Source organism: Thermobia domestica, chromosome 4 (genome assembly GCF_964235325.1).
Source record: "Thermobia domestica chromosome 4, izTheDome1.hap1.1, whole genome shotgun sequence".
NCBI classification, from domain to species: Eukaryota; Metazoa; Arthropoda; class Insecta; order Zygentoma; family Lepismatidae; genus Thermobia; species Thermobia domestica.
Window position 1 is genome coordinate 307,829,452 of NC_137457.1, and position 23,318 is coordinate 307,852,769.

Sequence of the window (23,318 nt, forward strand, 5' to 3'; positions counted from 1 at the left end):
CAGAAGAACTAAAAATAACTTAAATTATATTGTAAAACATCGAAGGAAAGAGAGTAAAATTATTGTAACATTTTTTTTTTTAATAATTTTTGAAAAAGTAAAGATCCTGGCACTTAAAAAGAAGAGAAAAATAAAAGGTGATATTGTTATAGTATTTCCAGGCAACACTGATTTCTCCTTTCCTCCGAGCGTAGCGGACTCCCGACCGGTGAGTTGCGCTCGGAATTGTAAGGTGTGAAGATGTCTAATGGAGGCTATAGTTAACAAGAGGAAACGTGAAATCGTAATACGAACACGAGTTTGTGCAATCGGTGTTAATAACTTCGTGATTATCTTGCTTTTTTATTCAAAGGAGACAAAGTTTAATAATTAATACTCACGGTTATATCGGGAAGTAAAAAGAAAGAGTGAATTGAAAACACTCTCGTAAAAAAAAAAAAAAATAAGTGGAGCAAGAAAGTGCGGTTGTGAATTCAAGGAATTGTTTTAATTCCTAGTGCAATTCAATTCTGGTATTTAAAGAAAGAAGAAAGTGAATGATTTTTTGTATAACTACTTATATTACCAGATTATTAATTGCAGCAAGATTCGATATAAAATCGAATACTCCACTTTATTCCGTTTACTTAATTACGTTATTTGATTCCTTGGAAGAGGATAGTCTTACGTCTTTCCTTACTTATTTGTGGTATTTGGAGTTGGTTTAGTAAGCCAGAACGAAGGTCAATTTCCATTCAGAGGAGGACAGCGAGACAGAGGTGGTAACGAAAGGTATAAGACCATTATTGAGAAGGTAAGAATTGTTTCAATTTTACTTCCTTGTGACCCTCGTTAACTGTTAGGGCTGTGTTTTCATTAGTACTTGTTGGTCGTTTTGTAGTTATCGTTCTTTAAGCAGGACTCTTCCGTTGTTCGATAATTTCGAAGTTGACTGATCCGTTATTATATTTAATTACAGATATTTTTACTATAAATCTCAGCTCGATCCTTAGTAATAACGTTTTTCAGCATTGGAAGAAGGAGAAACATTACCTTGTTGTCTGGAAATGCTACGTTTAATTTTGAATGAGAGTTATTAAGAAAAATTTAATATCAATAATTTGACTGGATCAATCCCAGTACCATTTTGTATTAGTTGGTAGCGTAACCGCTCACATATATTGTTTCTTGAATATACATTCTTGATTTGATCTTCAAATTTTTCAATAAAAGAAAGAAATAAAAGTATAATTATATAATACGTAAGGTTAGGTGGAGATTTGCCCCCCCCCCTTATTTTGTGAATCAGTATCGTTTGACACTTGATTGTTTCAGATTCTCACTAGATAGCTTTAAGAACTGTCGAGAATTCGTATTTATTCAAAGAATTAAACAAAAGAATTAAATTTCTCCTTAAATTGCTGTTAATTAACGTAACGTTCAAATACGTCATATAAAATATATTTATTAATCGTTGAAGTTATTGTTGTTTAATATTGTTTTCAAATATTCATATTGCTTATTATTTTTTTTAATATATTTGTTATCTACTTTTGGAAAATAATAAAAACAATAAAATCCAGAATTTGGTGTGATTATTTCCAGAATTTGTGTGTATGTATGTTTGTTTTATATTTTTGCAGCCGAATTTTTGTACGATATTTCCTACTAAAAATTGAAGGAGAAGAAACCACTGATTGAACCAATAGAAGGTAAGGGTGTTGTTGGGAGGATTGAGCTGAGATCTTGTATGAAAGTGATTTAGATGTCCCGCACCCAAAGCGCCTGATTGATGAAGGTTTTTTTTTTCTTTCCTTTATGCCGGATTCTTTACGGGCGCGTTATAAGTTAGTTCCGAGCGCAACTCAGGTTCATTCAGTGAGTTTTTTTTTTATTTAGTAGTAAAGAATAAGAGTTTATTTAAAAATAGCGTTCATTATTTTTTCAATATAAGATTATTTTGTACACTCAACCGCATAAGTGTTTACTCCTTAGTAGAGTTCGGTTGCTTTGGATTGTGAAATTAGGTGTTAATTAACAGTTTGTTCACGGAATTGATAATCAGAAACTGGAATAAATAAGTATTTGGATTTAATTTACATTAAAATTTATGATGATTTCATATTTTTGAACGAATTTTCTGATCGCAGTCATAGTTACTTTTGTTCAGTTGATGTTGAGTGGTGTTGCTGGTGTAGTGGTACTATCTCTGTAGTGTTACCGTACTTTAAGTATTTTGTAGATAATATTATTTGTTTATATTAATATTTATGTATAAATTGTTAGTTATATTATTAATCATGTGTTCTTCGCAGTTGAATGATTGTGTTATTGATATTCCTGAGGAATTTTCGGAATACGTTACGGTTGATCGTACTGGCTTTCCCGATAATAATAATAGTAATATTGATGAAATATCAATGTCTCTTACACCTCCATCGAATATAAGGGGGATTAATAATTATTCAAGGATGGGAAACGTTAGCCTTAATATTAGTGAGCATAATACAGGGTGTTCTAATTTGTCAAGGGCAAGTCGAGATGTCAATGCTTCCTCTGTAAATAACGTTAATCCCTATTCTAGGCGAGTTGAATTTGAAATGCCAAATCAGAATAATACGAGTAGTCAGGCACAAGATCATAGATATTTAAATATGCATAATTATTATCAAAGAGTAACTCAGATTAGGAATTCAACGCCGAAAGGTTTTACTGCTCACACTACATACTTTAACCCTTTGACATCCAGATTTCCCGAGCGTAATGATGTTCAGTTTTCACAACCTAATAATTTGCAGTCAAATGAAGCTGGAGTTTCTAGGCAAGATTTATATCAAGGTATTGAAGGGAACTTGATGTTAAAGTATACTTTTAATAAAACTAGTCAATATCTTGAGGAAAGGTTCCGGGATATTAAAAATTTTAATGGTGATGATAGTTTACAAACCTTTGAGGTTTTGTATAGAATTGAAGAGTTGTTGAATTCCACTAGTTATTCAATACAAATGATTCTGACTGTCCTTATATCGAAATGTGATGGAGCCTGTTTGAGAGAAATACAGTGTGCCCTACAAAATCATTTAAATTGGGATCAAATTTGTAAGAGGTTTACCTCATTATTTATGACTTCTGTTTCTAAACATACCTTAATATCGGAGAAAATATTTCGTAGGCAAGGTCTTTCGGAATTAGTAGATCATTATGTTCGGTCAATCATATATTCAATTAAGGTCTTAGGATTTGTAGGATCGGAAGGCGAATTAGTTGAGTTAGTATTGAATGGTATGAATCCTTCAATACGTTTTAGAATGTTAGATGATTATGTTCCTAAAAGCCGATCAGAACTGATTGAAATTTCTGAGAGATATGTATTAAGACAACGTAGTCAATTAGACTTTAATAGAAGAATGACATCTAGTAAAGGTCAAAATAATTTTATTCCTAGTTCTTCTCGGAAATTTGATAATAGAAAGTTTTCAGGACATAATGTATTCTCCGTTCATGATTTTACGGGGTCAGATAAAAATTTTGTAAAACCTCAGAGACAAATAATCGAGTCTGAAGTACCGGGTTTTCCAGGTCGAGAGATTATTCCTTCCGAACGAAGTGATACAGTAGCTTCTTTTATTGATGGAATAATAAATGGACAGAGAGTTGATTGTTGTTTGGATAGTGGGTCATCGTTTAATTTGACAACATACAGGTTGGTGAAAAAGTGTGGTGCACTTCAATATATTAGAAAAGTTCCCGAACGAACTGTAGATGCTGCATCTGGTCTACAATTTTCGACGAATGCGGAAATTATTTTATTTCTTAATTTTTCCGGGCACTTTGAAAAAATTAAATTTAAAGTGGTGAATGAATTGCCATGTGACTGTATATTAGGCACACCATTCTTACGTGGAACTCAATCGACAATAGATTATGCATCGAATTGTTTAGTGCTTAGGAATGGCAATAAACGTCTTCGATTGAAATTTAAAAGAATTGATCAAGTGGATGGTGATTATTCAGGATTTAGATCCGGAGATAGGGGTGACCAGTCAAGACAGAACAGTAATTCCGAGAACTTTAAGTTTCCGGGAACCTTAAGACAATCTTCATCGGAAGTTAGATCTGGCGATCGGATTGACCATCGGGATCCGCAACCTAGATTTAAATCAGGAGATGTGGTAGGCCACTTTCGAAAGGATAGTTCTAAAACATCTTTTGGAAATTCTACGAAATTGAAATCGAAACAGAGAAATTTTTCCAGATTACCATCGGGTGATCGTGATGGCCAACGTTCGGATGTTCGAGTTTCAGTTATGATGGATAATAGAGAACGTCGTAAGGGTGATGGACATGTAGCTAAGGAAGAGAGTGATGATCTCTTGTACTCACATCCTGGTTTATCCTATGGCAATGAAGAACATATGGTTTCGTTGTATCTTCGTTCAGAGAAGAAATTTAGTCGATTCCAGAACATTGGTGTTCAATGTGAAATAAGTTTAGAAGACGTTGAACGGAAATTATTGCATATTACTGCTCCAAGTGATTCCAACTTTAAAGAACTTAGAGATCTGGTTCGTAGTATGGAGGAGAACCCTATAGGGGATCGAAGTATATGTGATAATGGGATTGAAGCAGACGTTTGTAACACTTTAACTAACACATCGCATTATGATTTTGCTTCAGTAGTCCCAGACCGGATGGAAGATCTAGTTGAACCCAGTGGTGTTGTGAACGTCAATCAACGTGGAAGGGATCAGGCACTCCAACAGGTGTTGTCACCTGTTGCGGATACTAATATTCGGAAAGAAGATATAGTTTCTTGTGTCGAACAGAAAAAGAAGAGGAAGAAGAATAAAAAGAAGAAAAGGAAGGTTGAAAAGAAGAGTGATGATGTCACCTGCAACCAGATGGTATCAAAAGAAAATCCGTTAACACAGATGGTCGTTTCTCCGGTGGATAATTTTGATAGTGATTCGCAAGCTTCGGACTTTGATCTAGAACAGGCTAATAACTTTCACAAATTATTACATCGAAATAAAAAGTATTTAGACCCGGAGTTAACTCACCAGGGGAGGAACCAACCTGAACTAAACACACAGGTGAATAAACCTACTAAAAGTGATTGTATTAACACACAGGTGAATAAACCTACTCAGGAGGAAGATAAGCTTAGGACTTGGAAATATTCGGGTTCGGATATTGAAGATTTTGTATCTGAGGTTAAAACATCTTATAATGATGTTATAAACAAAAAAGTAGGATGTATTAAAGACTTCGTTGGTCGATTATACTTGAAAGAACAAAAACCTTTTAAAGAAACACCATTTCCGATACCTCGACAAAAGGAACAGATTTTTGATTCTCAAATTAAGGAATTGATTGATCAAGGGATTTTAGTCGAAGTCGATCATTCTAATTATGCCAGTGCGTGTTTCCTCGTGAAAAACAAAGACGGTACGCATCGTCTAGTCGGGAATTTCTGTAAAGCGAATTCATTGATTGTTAATGACGTATATCCTTCGCCTAATCTCGAGGAATGTTTGACTGCCTTGGCGGGTAATACAGTGTTTTCCAGGCTGGATCTTAAAAAAGCATATCTACAAATCTACCTCCATGAAGACTCTAGAGAAATAACTACCATAGTAACACCTAAGGGTAGTTATCAATTTACTCGAATTCCGGTCGGAATTAAGACTGGAGGTAATATACTCGCCCGGGCAATGGAAAAGATTCTCGGAGATTTGGTTAGTGAGGGTGTACGCATCTATTTTGATGATGTCCTTTTAAGTACAAAAACTATAGAAGAACATAAGAAATTGATGATTAAGGTGCTTGATCGTTTTCGAAAATATAATATAACAATTTCTCCAGAGAAGAGTTTGTTCTTTTATAGGAAAATTAAGTATCTTGGCTATATTATAGACGGTAGCACTATGGAAATAGATCCATCTAGAGTGTCTGCGATAAGAAATATACCTCCACCCAGGAATAGAAGGGGTTTAATGAAGATTTTGGGACTTTTTTCATATTATTCTAAATTTGTTCCTCAATTGCAGGAAATTATGGTTCCCTTAAGCGAACTTAAGTCTATTAATAGAAAATTTACTTGGACAAGTGAGGAACAAAAGATTCTAGATAAGTTGAAAGATCTGTTGATTAACAATATAGTTCTTAAAACACCAGATTTAAATAAAAGGTTCATAGTTCATGTTGACGGGGGAGGACGTGCGATTGGAGGAGTCCTCGCTCAGAGAAACGAAGAAGGTATAGCTGTCCCTGTCGCATTTTATAGTAAACGACTCTCGGAAGCAGACAAACATAGGAGTATTTACGAGATTGAGTTTATCAGTCTCGTAAAAACAATTTCAAGATATAAACATTATTTAATTTCAGAATTTGATATATATACAGATAATAAGGCTTTGAGTTGGATCTTAAACAACTCAAAGAGATTGTTGAAATATGGCCCTTTGGTAGAGACCTTGTGTCAATTTAATTTTGTTATTCACCACATCCGCTCAGGAGATAACATTATAGCTGATTTTTTAACACGTATGCATGATCCTTTTGAATTCAATATTTGTGACAGTCCTATTGGTTTGCCTTCATTTAGAAATAATATGAAAATAGCAAATACTTGGCGTTTGCCATTAGTTAGGGAGCCAATAGATGTTTTGCAAAAAGAAGATCCTGAACTATCGAGAATAATAGAAAGACTAGAAACAGGTGAACAAGTTAAAGGATATTCTTTAAACAATAAGATTTTGATGAAAAAAACGAATTCTGTCATCAATCCTTTCAAAATAGTAATTCCAAAAGGACTACAACGTGTTATTATTGAATATTTTCATGATGATCGACTTACGGGCTCTCATTCTGGGGCTTTTCGAACTTTAAGGAAAATCATGAAAAGATTTACGTGGAATAATGTCGTGATGGATGTAAAGCAATATGTGAGATCGTGTGATATTTGTCAGCGTGTTAAGGAATCGAATCAAAAGAAGATGGGTCCTTTAGAATCTAAAATATCTAAAAGAATAAATTCTTGTTGGGCTTATGATATTATTGGTCCACTCCCATCCTCACAGGGCTACAAGTTTATTTTAATAGGGGTAGATTATGCAAGCAGGTTCGTAGTCTTAGAGAAAATGAAGAAGATTACTTCCTCCTTGTTAGCTAAGATGTTTATGGACATTTTCAGTCGTCTAGGGTATCCGGAGACTCTGGCAACTGATAATGCTTCGGTTTTTGTATCGGAGTATTTCTCTAAGTTTCTCTTTGGACTTGGTATTAAACATATAAGAATTAGCCCATACCACCCAGAGGCGAATCCAGCGGAAAGATACATTAAAACTCTGAAATCGGCGATGAGAGCTTATTGCTCAGATAAACAAACCCAATGGTCCAATCTTATTCCTGAGCTCCAGTATTCTTTAAACATCTGCGAACATTCAGGACTGAAAGGTGTTCCAATGGAACTTTATTATGGACGTCCGAATTTTACACCATTAGAAAACCGTTGGCACATTTCAGATCTTGATCTTGAAGTTAAATCAGGTAAGGAGTTATGGCAGAATGCCTTATCCAATATGGAAAAGGCTTGGAATAAGAGGAAAAAACTAATGAATCAACGGAGAAGATCAGTTGTTGTTCAAATTAATGACAGAGTTTTAGTTAGAAGTCATGTAAAATCGTCCTTAAGAGAAAATATATCTAAATCGCTTAGCGATAAATGGATCGGACCTTTTGTGATCAGGAGATTCCTTACACCCAATACACTTTTACTTTCAAATGAAAATGATGACCAAGAGTCATATAGAAGGGCTCATGTTTCTGAAGTGAAGAAGTATTTTCAGAGGAGAAACTAGAATGATATTAACGCTTAAATAGACAGCAATGCTCGATATCAACTGACAAAAGTAGTATTTTAGTATCTTTGTGTGTGTTAAATGTATATTATCTTTGGCCAAAGATGAAACTTTTTAAAGGTATTAGTAAGTGTATTGTGCAAATAAATAGTTCCAAAAATAAACTTTTAGTAATATATATATATGAAAAGTTTGACATGTTAATTATAAATAAATGCAAATTTATTAGTCAAAATAAAATGCTTGAAAATTTTAAAGAATAAAATGAATTTTAATGTGTTTTTCAAATTTTTAACAGAAATCGCCAATATATGCAATATATTAATGTGAATTTTTATGTTCCTAGCATTGTCTTGTATCCTGAATTCATGATGCTGCCAGATGTGTCTCTTTTTTTCCTCGAGGTGGGGGAAATTGTAACAAAAGCCGCCACTGAATCAGAGTTGGAGAAAATCGTCAGGACGACTTTTATTACAAATCAGAAGAACTAAAAATAACTTAAATTATATTGTAAAACATCGAAGGAAAGAGAGTAAAATTATTGTAACATTTTTTTTTTTAATAATTTTTGAAAAAGTAAAGATCCTGGCACTTAAAAAGAAGAGAAAAATAAAAGGTGATATTGTTATAGTATTTCCAGGCAACACTGATTTCTCCTTTCCTCCGAGCGTAGCGGACTCCCGACCGGTGAGTTGCGCTCGGAATTGTAAGGTGTGAAGATGTCTAATGGAGGCTATAGTTAACAAGAGGAAACGTGAAATCGTAATACGAACACGAGTTTGTGCAATCGGTGTTAATAACTTCGTGATTATCTTGCTTTTTTATTCAAAGGAGACAAAGTTTAATAATTAATACTCACGGTTATATCGGGAAGTAAAAAGAAAGAGTGAATTGAAAACACTCTCGTAAAAAAAAAAAAAAATAAGTGGAGCAAGAAAGTGCGGTTGTGAATTCAAGGAATTGTTTTAATTCCTAGTGCAATTCAATTCTGGTATTTAAAGAAAGAAGAAAGTGAATGATTTTTTGTATAACTACTTATATTACCAGATTATTAATTGCAGCAAGATTCGATATAAAATCGAATACTCCACTTTATTCCGTTTACTTAATTACGTTATTTGATTCCTTGGAAGAGGATAGTCTTACGTCTTTCCTTACTTATTTGTGGTATTTGGAGTTGGTTTAGTAAGCCAGAACGAAGGTCAATTTCCATTCAGAGGAGGACAGCGAGACAGAGGTGGTAACGAAAGGTATAAGACCATTATTGAGAAGGTAAGAATTGTTTCAATTTTACTTCCTTGTGACCCTCGTTAACTGTTAGGGCTGTGTTTTCATTAGTACTTGTTGGTCGTCTTGTAGTTATCGTTCTTTAAGCAGGACTCTTCCGTTGTTCGATAATTTCGAAGTTGACTGATCCGTTATTATATTTAATTACAGATATTTTTACTATAAATCTCAGCTCGATCCTTAGTAATAACGTTTTTCAGCATTGGAAGAAGGAGAAACATTACCTTGTTGTCTGGAAATGCTACGTTTAATTTTGAATGAGAGTTATTAAGAAAAATTTAATATCAATAATTTGACTGGATCAATCCCAGTACCATTTTGTATTAGTTGGTAGCGTAACCGCTCACATATATTGTTTCTTGAATATACATTCTTGATTTGATCTTCAAATTTTTCAATAAAAGAAAGAAATAAAAGTATAATTATATAATACGTAAGGTTAGGTGGAGATTTGCCCCCCCCCTTATTTTGTGAATCAGTATCGTTTGACACTTGATTGTTTCAGATTCTCACTAGATAGCTTTAAGAACTGTCGAGAATTCGTATTTATTCAAAGAATTAAACAAAAGAATTAAATTTCTCCTTAAATTGCTGTTAATTAACGTAACGTTCAAATACGTCATATAAAATATATTTATTAATCGTTGAAGTTATTGTTGTTTAATATTGTTTTCAAATATTCATATTGCTTATTATTTTTTTTAATATATTTGTTATCTACTTTTGGAAAATAATAAAAACAATAAAATCCAGAATTTGGTGTGATTATTTCCAGAATTTGTGTGTATGTATGTTTGTTTTATATTTTTGCAGCCGAATTTTTGTACGATATTTCCTACTAAAAATTGAAGGAGAAGAAACCACTGATTGAACCAATAGAAGGTAAGGGTGTTGTTGGGAGGATTGAGCTGAGATCTTGTATGAAAGTGATTTAGATGTCCCGCACCCAAAGCGCCTGATTGATGAAGGTTTTTTTTTTCTTTCCTTTATGCCGGATTCTTTACGGGCGCGTTATAAGATCCAAAAGTTCCGTTACATTCCCTATGTAGTTATGTATTTTGCAACGAGGTAAAGTCATGAATCCGAAGAAACATATACTGTGATAAGAGATGACACATTAATTTCATTCAGATTGTTTGTGTAGACACAATCATTTTCGTAACAAATATTTAAGCGCCTCCAGGTAAGTTTTGAAATTCCACGCAGCACTGCGCGAGCGACAGTGGAAAACGTTTCAGTTTTGTGGTAATGCGTGTGTACTAGCTGTTTGATGTAACCATACAATGCATTATCACGCGATAAAAAGTCGGGACTTCGGGGAGGCCATTCCAGATGTTCTGGTTACTGTGGAACTCATATAGACTACATCTGCTAGGAAACACTTTGTTCAGATATTCTTGAACGACGAGCGAATAATGGGTTGGTGCTTCATCTTGCTGAAACCAAAGTACAGAAGTGCTGGTAATTGCAGAACCCACATAGACTATCTATCTGTTAGGAAACACTTCGTTCTCGCACGATGAACCGAATTATGGGATGGTGCTTTATCTCGCAAAAACCAAACCCGATAGATAATCCTTACAGCTTGCAATTAAGGGGCAAACCAGTCTTGTAACATGGTGCAACAGATTTTACTGTTGTAGTTCAAGGTGTCTTGTTCCGTGCATGGGTGTAACGGAACTATTGGATCAACCTGAAAAAAGAATAACTGCATGTGTTTTGACGATAAACTGTTAACAACTTCGAGATCTAGTTCGAGGTCGGAAAAGAAAAACAGTTGTCTCTGATCTCCGCTCAGTGTTGTCAACTTGATGCAGCATAAAATCACCTCAATACATCAGAATTCTCCTTTTTCAGTCCAAATGTTCCAGAATACAATTTTTATCAATAATGTGAATGCTCTCCTCACGCATGCACAATAACTCTGCCATATATAACGGTGTAGACAGTCTTTTAACGTTAAATGAATCTGGTATTACAGCACGCACCTAGGAAAATGATACCTGCAACGCAAGGGCTTAATATAAACAATGCAGTAATATAATAGGTGTGTCACTTAAGTATAAGTGTATCTCTGTTGGAAACGACAAACATTAGGTGTAATCTACTATCAAAAATTAATCTACGCAAAATGAAATATTATCGGCACAAGTGCCGGATTTAGCCCAGGGCCGGTTGGGCCTAAACCCCCAGTTTTTTGAGTCAGAAAAATAATGTTATTTATATATTTCTCAAAGTTTATAGTAATCTCATTATATACCTATCATAGTCTGAGTTCTGATGGCCTCCCCAGTTTTATCTTCTAGATCCGCCACTGATTGGCAATAAATGTCGGTTGCAGGGAAGCAAACTGGACCCCGGCTGATTTTTATATATTTTGTAAACTAGAACACGAGGAACACGAATCTAAAGGCATTTTGACATTCCGACTTCCGGAACTCGAGATATTAAAACTTAAAGTTTAATATAGATCCTATGTATCTATACGAGAAAACAATACTCTCTATGTGAAACACATTATGTCCTGTGTGAATATAAAAGGTAACAAAGAAAGGTTTTTTTTTTTTTGTGGAGGTCTCTGTTGAATTGGCCCTCACACCGTGAATTGAATGCCAATGAAGATAAGGCGAATGTCAGTTGTTGGAGTGGGTATATCCAATATATTACCTGGTTGTGATAGTTTAGTTACACAGCGAATTTGCGTAAGGACAGAGTGAATATGGAACCTCCATAGAGCGTCATAATGGCATGTATGCTGTACGAGTTCAAACTGAGATGAAACGCCGCTGCAGCGGCCGGAAGATATGCCAGGCCTTTCGTGAGGGTGTCGTGATTACGCGGACAGTGCAGCGGTGGTTTAGCAAGTTTACGGACGGTGACAAAACACTCGAAGACGCAACACATACCGGAAGATCAATACATGTACGAAATGAAGATCTTCAGGCAGCAATTGAGGCGAACGGTGACCAGACATGTGAGGAATTGGGACTACAATTCAGTGTGAGTGGAGAAACCATTCGGCAGCACCTCCATCAACTTGGGAAGCAGTACAAATTGGGTCCCACATGATTTGAATCTGGGCCAGAAGGTAACGCGAGCACACACTTGTGTTTCTTTGATGTCTCGTCTGAGGAAGGAGCCATTTCTGGACAGGTTGTTGATATGTGATGAGAAGTGAATCCTGCACGAAGCTTCATGGCGCCATCATCATTGGTTAACATCCCATGAACGGGTTGTAAAACATCCGAAACCAGCACTGCACCAAAATAAGTTTCTCCTGTGTGTTTGGTGAACTGCTCGCGGCATCGTGCATCGAGAACTGCTACGAGCTGGTCAGAGCATCAATGCAACTATGTACTGTCAGCAGTTGAGCCGTGTACATGAAAAACTCAAAACTCTGGAGTCAGCACTTCTGAATCGCTAAGGGATCCTCCTATTGCCGGACAACGCTAAGCCCCACGTGGCTAGAATGACCCGGAACACCATCCTACACCTTGGATGGAAAACTATTGCACCGCCATACTCCCCGGACATTGCACTGTCCGATTACCACCTGTTGCATCCTTGGACAACCACCTTAGGAAACTCCAGTTCAAATCCCTAGTAAAAGTGAAAAATGTACTTGATACTTTCTTCGCTTCACAGCCCGCGAAGGAATCCATGGCCGTTCCGAATGTTGGCAGAAGGTCGTTGATACTGATGAGTACTATTTTTGATCTTCGAGGTACGTCTTAGGTGACATATCGATATCCTAAGGTGATGGGTCAAAAAGCGACAGAAATTTCTTCGTTACGTTTATACATATATAAAACTACAAGTTATAATATCTCAAATTCGGGAAATCGGAATGTTAAAATTCCTTCAGATTAGTGTTCCTCGTGGTCTAATTTACAAAATATATAAAAATCAGGTGGGGTCCAGTTTGCTTCCCTGCAGCCCAAATGGTCATACATTTTATCGCCATAAATATTCATTTTTTTTTTTTCTATTTTCTCGAAACCTAGGCATAATGATTTATACTGAATAACATTCATTTGTTCAGCCTAATGAGATTATCATCATTGTACATTTTTCGTTAAAAGCGCCATACATTTGTAGAATTTGTCAGAATTTTTTTTTTCTGAAGTTCTTAAAGAAAGAGACCACTTTACTCTAAAACACGTTTTCCATCAAGTGGGATGCTTGTAGGTTAACAAATAGCAGTCAAGTGAAGTAATGTTAATGACCGCGAGCTGATGAAATGAGTGCGTTAACTCTGAAGAATGAAGTGCATTCAGCAAAAGAAAAACATAATTCTAGGAATTCTTATAAAACTGATTGACACAATCTCGTTAGTTAAACCAACTATATGGGCCACCTTCATTTTATATATTGTTCTATAGTTCATTCAAGGAACGTTCAGTACCTCATGTAAACAAATACACGTGGTGATTGTTTCATTTTATTGGTTAAAGAGCCTTGCCGCATCCATGCGGCAAAAGAAAATAGGCCATTGTCAAGTAAGCTGTTTTTCAACGTTTTCGTTGCTTATAAGGCTCATTACCAGAAATACAATTTACTTACAGTAAAATACCAGAAACAACACTATCTAAGAACTAAATTTAATTAATGCAATAAAAGAGAATACGCATGCGTAGAAACTGGGTTTGGCCCACCTTATGCGCGAATCACAGTTTACAATATGGCTGCATGCGGGGAATATGCAAAACGCCGACAGGGTACAAGCACGTGCTTCTCGAAAGAAGCGGTGACTGATAGCCAATCATCCGATGACTGGCGGAGTAATACTATTCTGCAATGTTTACATCAGGATCAGAAGGTTCGTTGAATGAACTTTAGTTGTGACATTGGTTTTGAGTTATAATAGACCTATGATTTTGAGCATTTGTGGAAAGCTTAAACGTAATTAGAAGTTCCGAGTGCGTTTTTTCTTTCTTTGTAAATCTACGAGCGACAAAAGATTTTTTTTTTTCGTTTGCCGGAAATAAAATTAACTAAAATCTTAAGTTTTACGTCCCACGTTTATGCCGGCTAGGTTTACGGAGACGGCGATGATTACAAATGAATGAAATGGTGGAATGAATAAAGAGGAAGGAAAAGGGAGAACCCCGAGAAAAACCACGCACACGGTGTTTCTCCACAACATAGTCCACTTGGCACGAGCTGTGATCGAACCAGGGATGCCAGAGGTAAACGCTCCACTGAGCCACCACAGATCCAGGACAATGCTCAACATGGCCTCAACTTACTTGACACAAAGTATTACAATATATTATATTATATATTATTTCTGGGGGTTCTAATAGTAAATAATTTACTGCAATTACTCTAGATCATATTTTTGATTCCTTTATTCATCCATACTCACATGGAGTACGAAAATTTGAAGTGGGCACCCCCGGAATGGTGGGGAAGTAGGGCATTTGGCCCTTGCATCGCCCACAAGTTACGGCCATGCTCTTAACTATAATATGATTATATATATGTTGTTTAAGACATAGAAATACTTAGCAACGAGCTGAAACTTTTAATTACAAAAAATTGCCAACAAACAAAGTCAAATTGGGTAAAAATCGATTCAAAATAGTAATTGACCCCTAACGTCTTACCTCTCACGAGGTGTTTGATCCAAGACACTACACGCTCCGTAGTGTCATTCGTTGTGGGGGTGGGCAGATGTTTGGGTGCATCCTGTAAAAAAATAAACAGAAAAGAAAAATATTAATATTTTTTGTTCAACAACTAAAATGTGTTTACTAAAGAATGCATTAAGACATATCAATATCCTTTTTTTATTCAATAGTTTGTCAACAATGATAACAGAAACTTCATGTATACGAAAACGTCACTTACAATACCTGGACTTCCAGTTGTACTCACAACTAGGGCTGGGCTATGTGATAGTTTGAATTAGATAAATAAAATTGATATTGATAGAATATCAACACTTTATCGATTTATGATAGCCTTCACACCAGGATCCTATGAGCCGCTCGCGTGAGCTGCAGAGTCTTCATCCCGGCGAAATTAAAATACCGCTAATTTTACATTAATTGTGTGATATCTTCAAATAGATAAAAGATAATCGAAATGTGGAACAAGAGCGCCCTAGACAATATAATTTTACATGAGAAACCGTTATCACGACTCACTTATCTGCTTTCGATTTCGAGCCATTTTGAAAATCGGCACTTATTTTCGCGTTTCTAAACAGCTGAAAACATAAAGCCACTAGCTGACTTGTGATAACAGTACCTCACGCAAAATAATATTGTCTAGGGCGCTGTTGTTCCATATTTCAATTATCTTTTACCTATTTGAAGATATCACATAATTACTGTAAAATTTAGCGGTATTTTAATTTCGCCGGGATGAAGACTCTTAAATGTACGCCTTCACACCCGCTTCGATGCAAGTGAGCCGCGGCTCTGAGCTACTATGAAGATCACCCTTCAGTAGCTGGCTCGAGCGGACTACTGACAGGGAAGAAAATAACATCCAGTCTTATCAGAGCCCTTCACACGTGAGCGTGAACTCAGTTGAAATGGAGAAAAAGTGTACATTTATTTGATGCTGGAAATTTTCTCATTTTGGTATTACTCTGATGAAATGCACACTTTACACTATTATACAGTTCGTTAAACGAAGATATAGACATTCTGAAGTAATTGAAAAATCTCTCAGTTTAGAAAACATTGTAAAATGAACATTCTTCCAGTCTTCATCGATTTTTAGGATGAATCCGCATTGTTCTATATTTTCTTTTCCTTTTTTCTTGCAATTTATTGCCAAGATTAACAGCTGCAGCTTCTTCCGGCTCTAGCATGACTGCCAATTTGGTATCACGATCTTTTGAGCGGCTCATAAGATCCTAGTCTGAAGGTAGCCTATATCTACTTACCGAAAAATATCGAAAACATTGATCACAAAAATATTGAATATCGAAAAAGTTGAATACAAAAAAATCGCAATATTAAAAATCGATATAGAGATCAGTGATAATTTTTTTTTCGATATTCATATTTTGATATTTAAAACTAATGATCGACGGCTGTATCGAAATATCGCTCAACCCTATCCACAACTGTAACAAAGAGGGAGAAGAAACGTAAATGTACTTAAAAAAAAAAAATAGAAATTTGGGGATCCTCAGAACTTGGTCAATGAGAAATTCTGCACTAGTCGGATTGCATAACGTGGCCTCCCACGTTCCCAGATCACCTGATCCACAGGACTATTTATAACTAATCGACTAAGTCTCTCTCTTTCTCAGACTATCTTTAACCGCCTTTGTTATTCACGATTCAAAATTTACGATTTATGCGTTTGACAAACTTTTACACTTTTCTGTATACACGACTTAATATTGTGCATTTTTTTAGCTGGTTGCTGTGTATACACAAATATATTGAAATACAGTTCATCAGTCAATAAAATTTAGTGAAAATATTTTGGTTTCAGTCACGTTATGTATAACTATCATGCATCCACACAGGGGCGTAAATAAGGGTTCCGCAGACCCCGCATTGCTGGGGGGCCTCAAGCCAACGGAGGGTCCCCAAATCGTGAAGTGGAACGTAGAGAAGGGGCCCCACTCCACGCTGTCTGCGGGAGGGCCCGCCCAAGCCTTTAGTTACGCCACTGCATCCACATACACTCTTCACTATAGGAATGAGCACGAGACGAGTCGAGACAGGATTTTCCTGACAAAATTCGAGTCGATACACGGCTCTTCTAATAGAGAAATATACATTTTTCGAGTCGAAACATCACTTTACAGAACATTTTCGAGACGAGACAGCCACAAATCTTGTCTTGTGCTCATCCCTTCTTCACTACAACTTTAAACCAGTTGAGAATTCTCCAAGAGCATTGCCAGTACAAACTAAAAAAAAAAAAAAATCAACTTTTCTTGTTAAATTCTACAGGCTTTATACCAATTGTTCTATGTATTTTATTATTATACTCATTAAACAATTCTTGTAATACATCTATCCATTTATAATTTCCTTGAGTACTAAATTTTTTCCACAAGTTTTGTTTAAGAGTTCAGTTAAAACGATATGTTGTTTTATGAAGACAAGCTCAAAATGGAGGGCTCAAAATTGAAAAATTGGTAAAATATGACCTCTCTATGACTTACGGTTCCCGAGATATGGCTCCTTAAATCTCCCGAAATCCGAACCTTTTTGGCCAATATCTGGGGAATGATGGCCACTTGGCCAGTGCTCACCGGTTACTATTTGGTACTAAAATGTTCACCATTCTCTAAGATATTGATCAACATCAATATGATCTCTCTATGACTTACGGTTCCCGAGATATGGCTCCTTAAATCTCCCGAAATCGGAACTTTTTTGGCCAATATCTGGGGAACAATGGCCACTTGGCCAGTGCCCACCGGTTACTATTTGGTACTAAAATGTTCACCATTCTCTAAGATATTGATCAACATCAATATGATCTCTCTATGACTTACGGTTCCCGAGATATGGCTCCTTAAATCTCCCGAAATCGGAACCTTTTTGGCCAATATCTGGGGAACAATGGCCACTTGGCCAGTGCCCACCGGTTACTATTTGGTACTAAAATGTTCACGATTCTCTTAGGTATTGATCAACACCAATATGATCTCTGTTTGACTTACGGTTCCCGAGATATGGCTCCTTAAATCTCCCGAAATTGGAACTTTTTGGCCAATATCTCAGAAACGGTAAGAGTGACGCGAAAAATTCTATCACTTTATTATAGACAGCCTTTGATGCTCTATCGAATGGAGGACTCAAAATTGAAAAATTCGCAAACAACACACACACAGCCATAGAGAACTCAGTAAGGAACTTTTAAAGTTCGTTGAATATGTATGGAGTTCTTTAGTTCTAGAACAAAATACATACAGGATATACGAAATAAAGTACAAAGAAAACACAAACAGTATTATATCCTATAATCGTGCGTGTCATACCTTAGAACTCATTCTCAAAATCGTGTGTTGTCATGGATACTATGTGTGGTGAGAGAATGTGTGTGACAGGGGGAGAGAAGACAAATGAGAGAGACAGGGTAAAGAGGGATGCAGAGCCCCGCCCCAGTCTCCTAGCAACGAGAACCACTCCTCACAGACATTGTTGACCACTCAAACCACACTCGCAAAAGTTCCAGCTCGACTTTTCCTTCTGAAAAACTCTTTTTTTTTTTTTTTCCTGTGTTTTTAGCAAAAGATTTCAAAACCTTTCTGCATCAGCTGGTTTACAATTTAGATTTCCCTGTCCTCTCTTTGTCTTTTACCCACCGTACAACTCTCGCTTTTTGGTTAAGCAAATAAACTTGCAGATCTCACCACTGTGTAATGCCAATTACAATAATTAAAACAACACACATTGATTTTGAAATTAAGTTGTTTCCAAATGACGCTAGCGCGTGCACATTCAGTGCGCATAGAAGGACGGTCTAAGGCATTAGGTTCGAGATTAGCAGACTTTTTTTTTTTATCGAAGGCACGTACGTCGCTCACCAGGGGGTGCTCATGACATTATTTGGAGCATAATTTTTTATGAAAATGATACAATCAAACTAGAGAATTGTAAAATTTAGGAGGAGAAAGAAAGGTAACTTCATGGGGGAGAATGGTAAATTTACAGGTACGAAAGTAACTTTGGGGAAGAATGGTAAATTTACAGGTACGAAAGTAACTTTGGGGAAGAATGGTAAATTTACAGGTACGAAAGTAACTTTGGGGAAGAATGGTAAATTTACAGGTACGAAAGTAACTTTGGGGAAGAATGGTAAATTTACAGGTACGAAAGTAACTTTGGGGAAGAATGGTAAATTTACAGGTACGAAAGTAACTTTGGGGAAGAATGGTAAATTTACAGGTACGAAAGTAACTTTGGGGAAGAATGGTAAATTTACAGGTACGAAAGTAACTTTGGGGAAGAATGGTAAATTTACAGGTACGAAAGTAACTTTGGGGAAGAATGGTAAATTTACAGGTACGAAAGTAACTTTGGGGAAGAATGGTAAATTCAGAAGGACACAGGTAACTTTTGGGGGAGAACGGTAAAATTAGGGGAAGACATGTAACTTTGGGGGGAGAATTATATATTTAGGGGGAGAAAGGTAACTTCGTGGAGAATTGTAAATTTAGGGAGAGAAAATTAACTTTCGGGAGAACTATTTCGGGGTAACTTTAGGGGAAGAAAGATAACTGAGGCGAGAATGGTAAATTTAGGGAAGTAAGATAACTTTCGCCGAGAATGGTAAATTTAGAGGGAGAAAGGTAATTTTCGGGAGAACTATAAATTTAGGGGAAGAAAGATAACTGGGGTGAAAATGGTAAATTTAAGGGGAGAAAGGTAATTTTGGGAGATAATTATAAATTTATAGGGAGAAAGGTAACTATGGGAGATAATTATAAATTTATAGGGAGAAAGGTAACTTTGTGGAGAATTGTAAATTTATGGGGAGAAAAGCAACTTTGTAGAGAACTGTAAATTTTGGGGAAGAAAGATAAGTGAGGTGAGAATGGTAAATTTAAAGGAATTAGATAACTTTGGTGGAGAATTGTAAATTTATGGGTACGAAAGTAACTTTGTAGAGAACTGTAAATTTAGGGAAGATATCTGAGAAAAGAGTATTAAATTTAGGGGGGAGAAAAGGAACTTTCGGGAGAATTATAAATTTAGGGGAAGATAGATAATTGAGTTGAGAATGGTAAATTTAAGGGTAGAAAGGTAACTTTGAGAGAGAATAATAGATTTAAGGGGTGAAAAGTGACTTTGGGAAAGAATTGTAAAATAGAAGTAGAAAATTAACTTTGAAGGGAAAATGGTGAATTTGGAAGAAAATAATAAATTTGGGGAAAGAAAAGTAACTTTAGGGGGAAGAAGGTAAATTTTGGAGGAGGATAGTAATTTTAGAAGATTACACCCAAGCCCATGAGGAGATAGGCACTCCTGTCGTTCAAGGCATGAGAATCATGAATCGTGGTTTCATTATCCACTCTTTTGAATTCTTATTATGTTCTTAAGCCTAAAGAGAAGAGTAGAACATTAAATTCAAATACAGAAAAAATATTGGGTTATAAATAATAATAAATTCGTAGCATTCTTTTCATTGTTGGGTAAAAATTCACTGCCAAGAATCCTTTATCCGTTATTTTATTATTATTCTTTATTTTATTGCTTCTACTTCGTGAAAGCATAGTGTGTTTTAATGCACCACACATTTTGTATAGTTTTCAGCCGAATCAAGATGATGAGTTTAAGACTCTCGTTCTGCTCTTAAATTTGACACTCTTCGCTAAGCTCTCACCCACTTAAAAAAAAAAAAAAAAAAAAAAAAAGCGAATTACTTAAAAACAATGGAAAAATCCGAAAAATGTATCAAGTGAGCCAGAAAGTATCTATAAAATATTATTAAATAAACTAACGATTGTTTTCGACACTCTCCGTATAGAGTATAAATCTGGGTGTCCAAAAATTATGACGTCGTAACTGTAAACCTCAATTTCTAGTCTGTAAGAAAAGCTTTGGAAACGGTTATTAGTTTATTTGATAGCGTTTTGTGAATACTAGCTGGCTCACTTCTTTTATTCAAGAGCGTTTTGTAGATACTACCTGGCTCGACCGGTAGATGTGAAATAACCCTCGTACACTGTGTTTTCATTTCAGTTGTGAATAGTTTTAAAACAATATCACCTAACGAAAACCTCTATCTTGCAAAAGTGAAATGAAAAACAATTTTGAGAACTAGCTTAATAAATAAAGAAACATTGAATTTCCTGTGTTACATCATAGATGTCACGACATTCGTTTTGCGCCTGCTATCAATCATTACGCTGACAAAAGCGTTTCTCTCTGTCATTCTTTTTTTTTTCAATTTCTTTTTTCTCATTCATTGTATCTTCTGAACCGAGTGGGTTATACACAAAACATGAAGTTTTTCAACCTATATTAGTACAAATTATAATATGAGAACTATATAATAATTTATATAATTTTAATGCATAAATGATTAGAATAATGGTAATAAATTTTATTTCCATTATTCAAATAATTGTTTAAATATTTTTCTTCCATTATTTGAACATTTCCTTCTATAAATAAATAATTATTTATTTTTCTACTTTTAATTGAATTATTATTCACTTTCCTCCCATTATTCTGATAATGGTTTGAATATTTTCCCCTTATTACTTAAGTAAGTATTTGAATAGTATATTTTCCCATTATTCGAAAAATTGTTTATTTTAGTCTTTTTACTCGAATAAATATTTGAATATTATCCTCCAATTATCCAAATATTTCCTCCGATGAATAAATATTTGATTATTTTTCTACCTTTATTCGAATAACTTTTACGAATATTTTTCTGGAATAATTGTTTTATTTTCCTCTCAGTACTCGAATGATGATTTGAAAATGTTCTTCCCTTCCCATTATTAGATTGTTTGAAAATATTGTATAGTTTTCCTTATTCAAATAACTATTTGTTTTTCTCCCATTACTTAATTAATACAGAATATTTCAAAAAGAATGATCCGATTTCAAACAATCTTAACCATGTTCCTTTTTTATTCGTTTCGAACCGAAAATAAACCGTCGGAAAGAAGTGTTAAGTTTCATGCGGTTATCGGTTAGTTGCAATAGCGCGCCATCCTTCACCGGTTTGCTTCAGTCAGGATGGTCATTGCACAGCAGACACCATCCTGCGTTCTACGCTTCGCGAAGTGTTGAGTCCATAACAACTGTTCAGCGTGAATTTTGTCGACAATAGAAGACTCTGGAGTTTATAAAAAATTGCGTTTATGTGACTCCTCTTCCAACTACAGTAGTTGGACTGTGGGAATGCGTAACAGCAGTCGTGGAATGTTTGGGACAAATTTGACTATCGTATAGACATATGCCATTCATTCCAAGGTGGCCATATTAAGCACCCATGATTTGGTACGTAATATTATATATGTCTGAATTAGCTTTACTATATATATATGAATACTATTTACATTTTAAATCCGATGATTCTTTTGGAAACACCATGTACTTGCATATTTTCCTGCCATTACTCGAGTAATTGATTGATTACTTTCCTCTCATTAATCGAATAATTATTTTCCTCCCATTACTCGAATAGACTAATTGATTGATTATTTTCATCTTATTACTCGAATAATTGATTGAATCTTCCATCACTCGAATAACTGATTATTTTCCTCTTATTACTCGAATAATTGATTGAATCTTTCATCACTCGAATAACTGATTATTTTCCTCTTATTACTCGAATAATTGATTGAATCTTCCATCACTCGAATAACTGATTATTTTCCTCTTATTACTCGAATAATTGATTGAATCTTCCATCACTCGAATAACTGATTATTTTCCTCTTATTACTCGAATAATTGATTGAATCTTTCATCACTCGAATAACTGATTATTTTCCTCTTATTACTCGAATAATTGATTGAATCTTCCATCACTCGAATAACTGATTATTTTCCTCTTATTACTCGAATAATTGAATGTTTTCCTTCCATTACTCGAATAATTGATTGAATATTTTTTTCTCTCATTATTCGAATATTTGTTTGAATATTTTGCTCGCGTTAGTATTCCCCTCCTATATATTCGAATAACTGAATATTTCACTCCCATTATTTAAGTAACTGTTTGAACATGTTTCTTCCATTAATCGAATAACTCTTTGAATATTTCCCTTCAAATTTTCAAATAATTCTTTGAATACCTTCGTCGAAATGTATTCATTCGAATAACTTTATCGGAATATTTTCTTTCCATTGTCGAATTTGGGGTGAATTTAAGTATCGTGCAGGCATACGCCGTGCATCTCAAGGGGGCTCTATTACGCACCTATGATTTAGTATGAAAAAAAAAAACTTATGATTAGCTTTGTAATATAAAATTGATCTCTAATGAATATTTTCAATTCTTTAAATTTACACTGACCGTGACAATTAGCGGTAAGTTGCAATTCGGTCTCTGGTTCGCGTTTCCGCTTTCATCGGACCTGACGTTAATTTCTGGTTGCTCAAGCAACCATCGGATTTCCGCCATTTCACGCGTCGCCTCAAATTTCAGCGATCGTGAACCTGATGGTTGGTCAAGCAACCTTGTAGGAACATAATGGAAATTGCAGAAGTTTCTTATTCAGCCACCGGCAGCACAG

At 35.3% G+C, this 23,318-nt stretch overlaps 1 protein-coding gene across 1 annotated transcript in view; it reads right to left on the reverse strand.

The window, feature by feature from the left end:
- Positions 1-23,318, reverse strand: part of LOC145684282 (uncharacterized) — a 494,924-nt gene that overhangs the window by 53,714 nt on the left and 417,892 nt on the right. Inside the window, exon 2 of the mRNA XM_081756425.1 lies at positions 14,738-14,819. The gene's annotated coding sequence lies outside the window, so the exon portion shown is untranslated. The remainder of the gene's footprint in view (positions 1-14,737; positions 14,820-23,318) is intronic.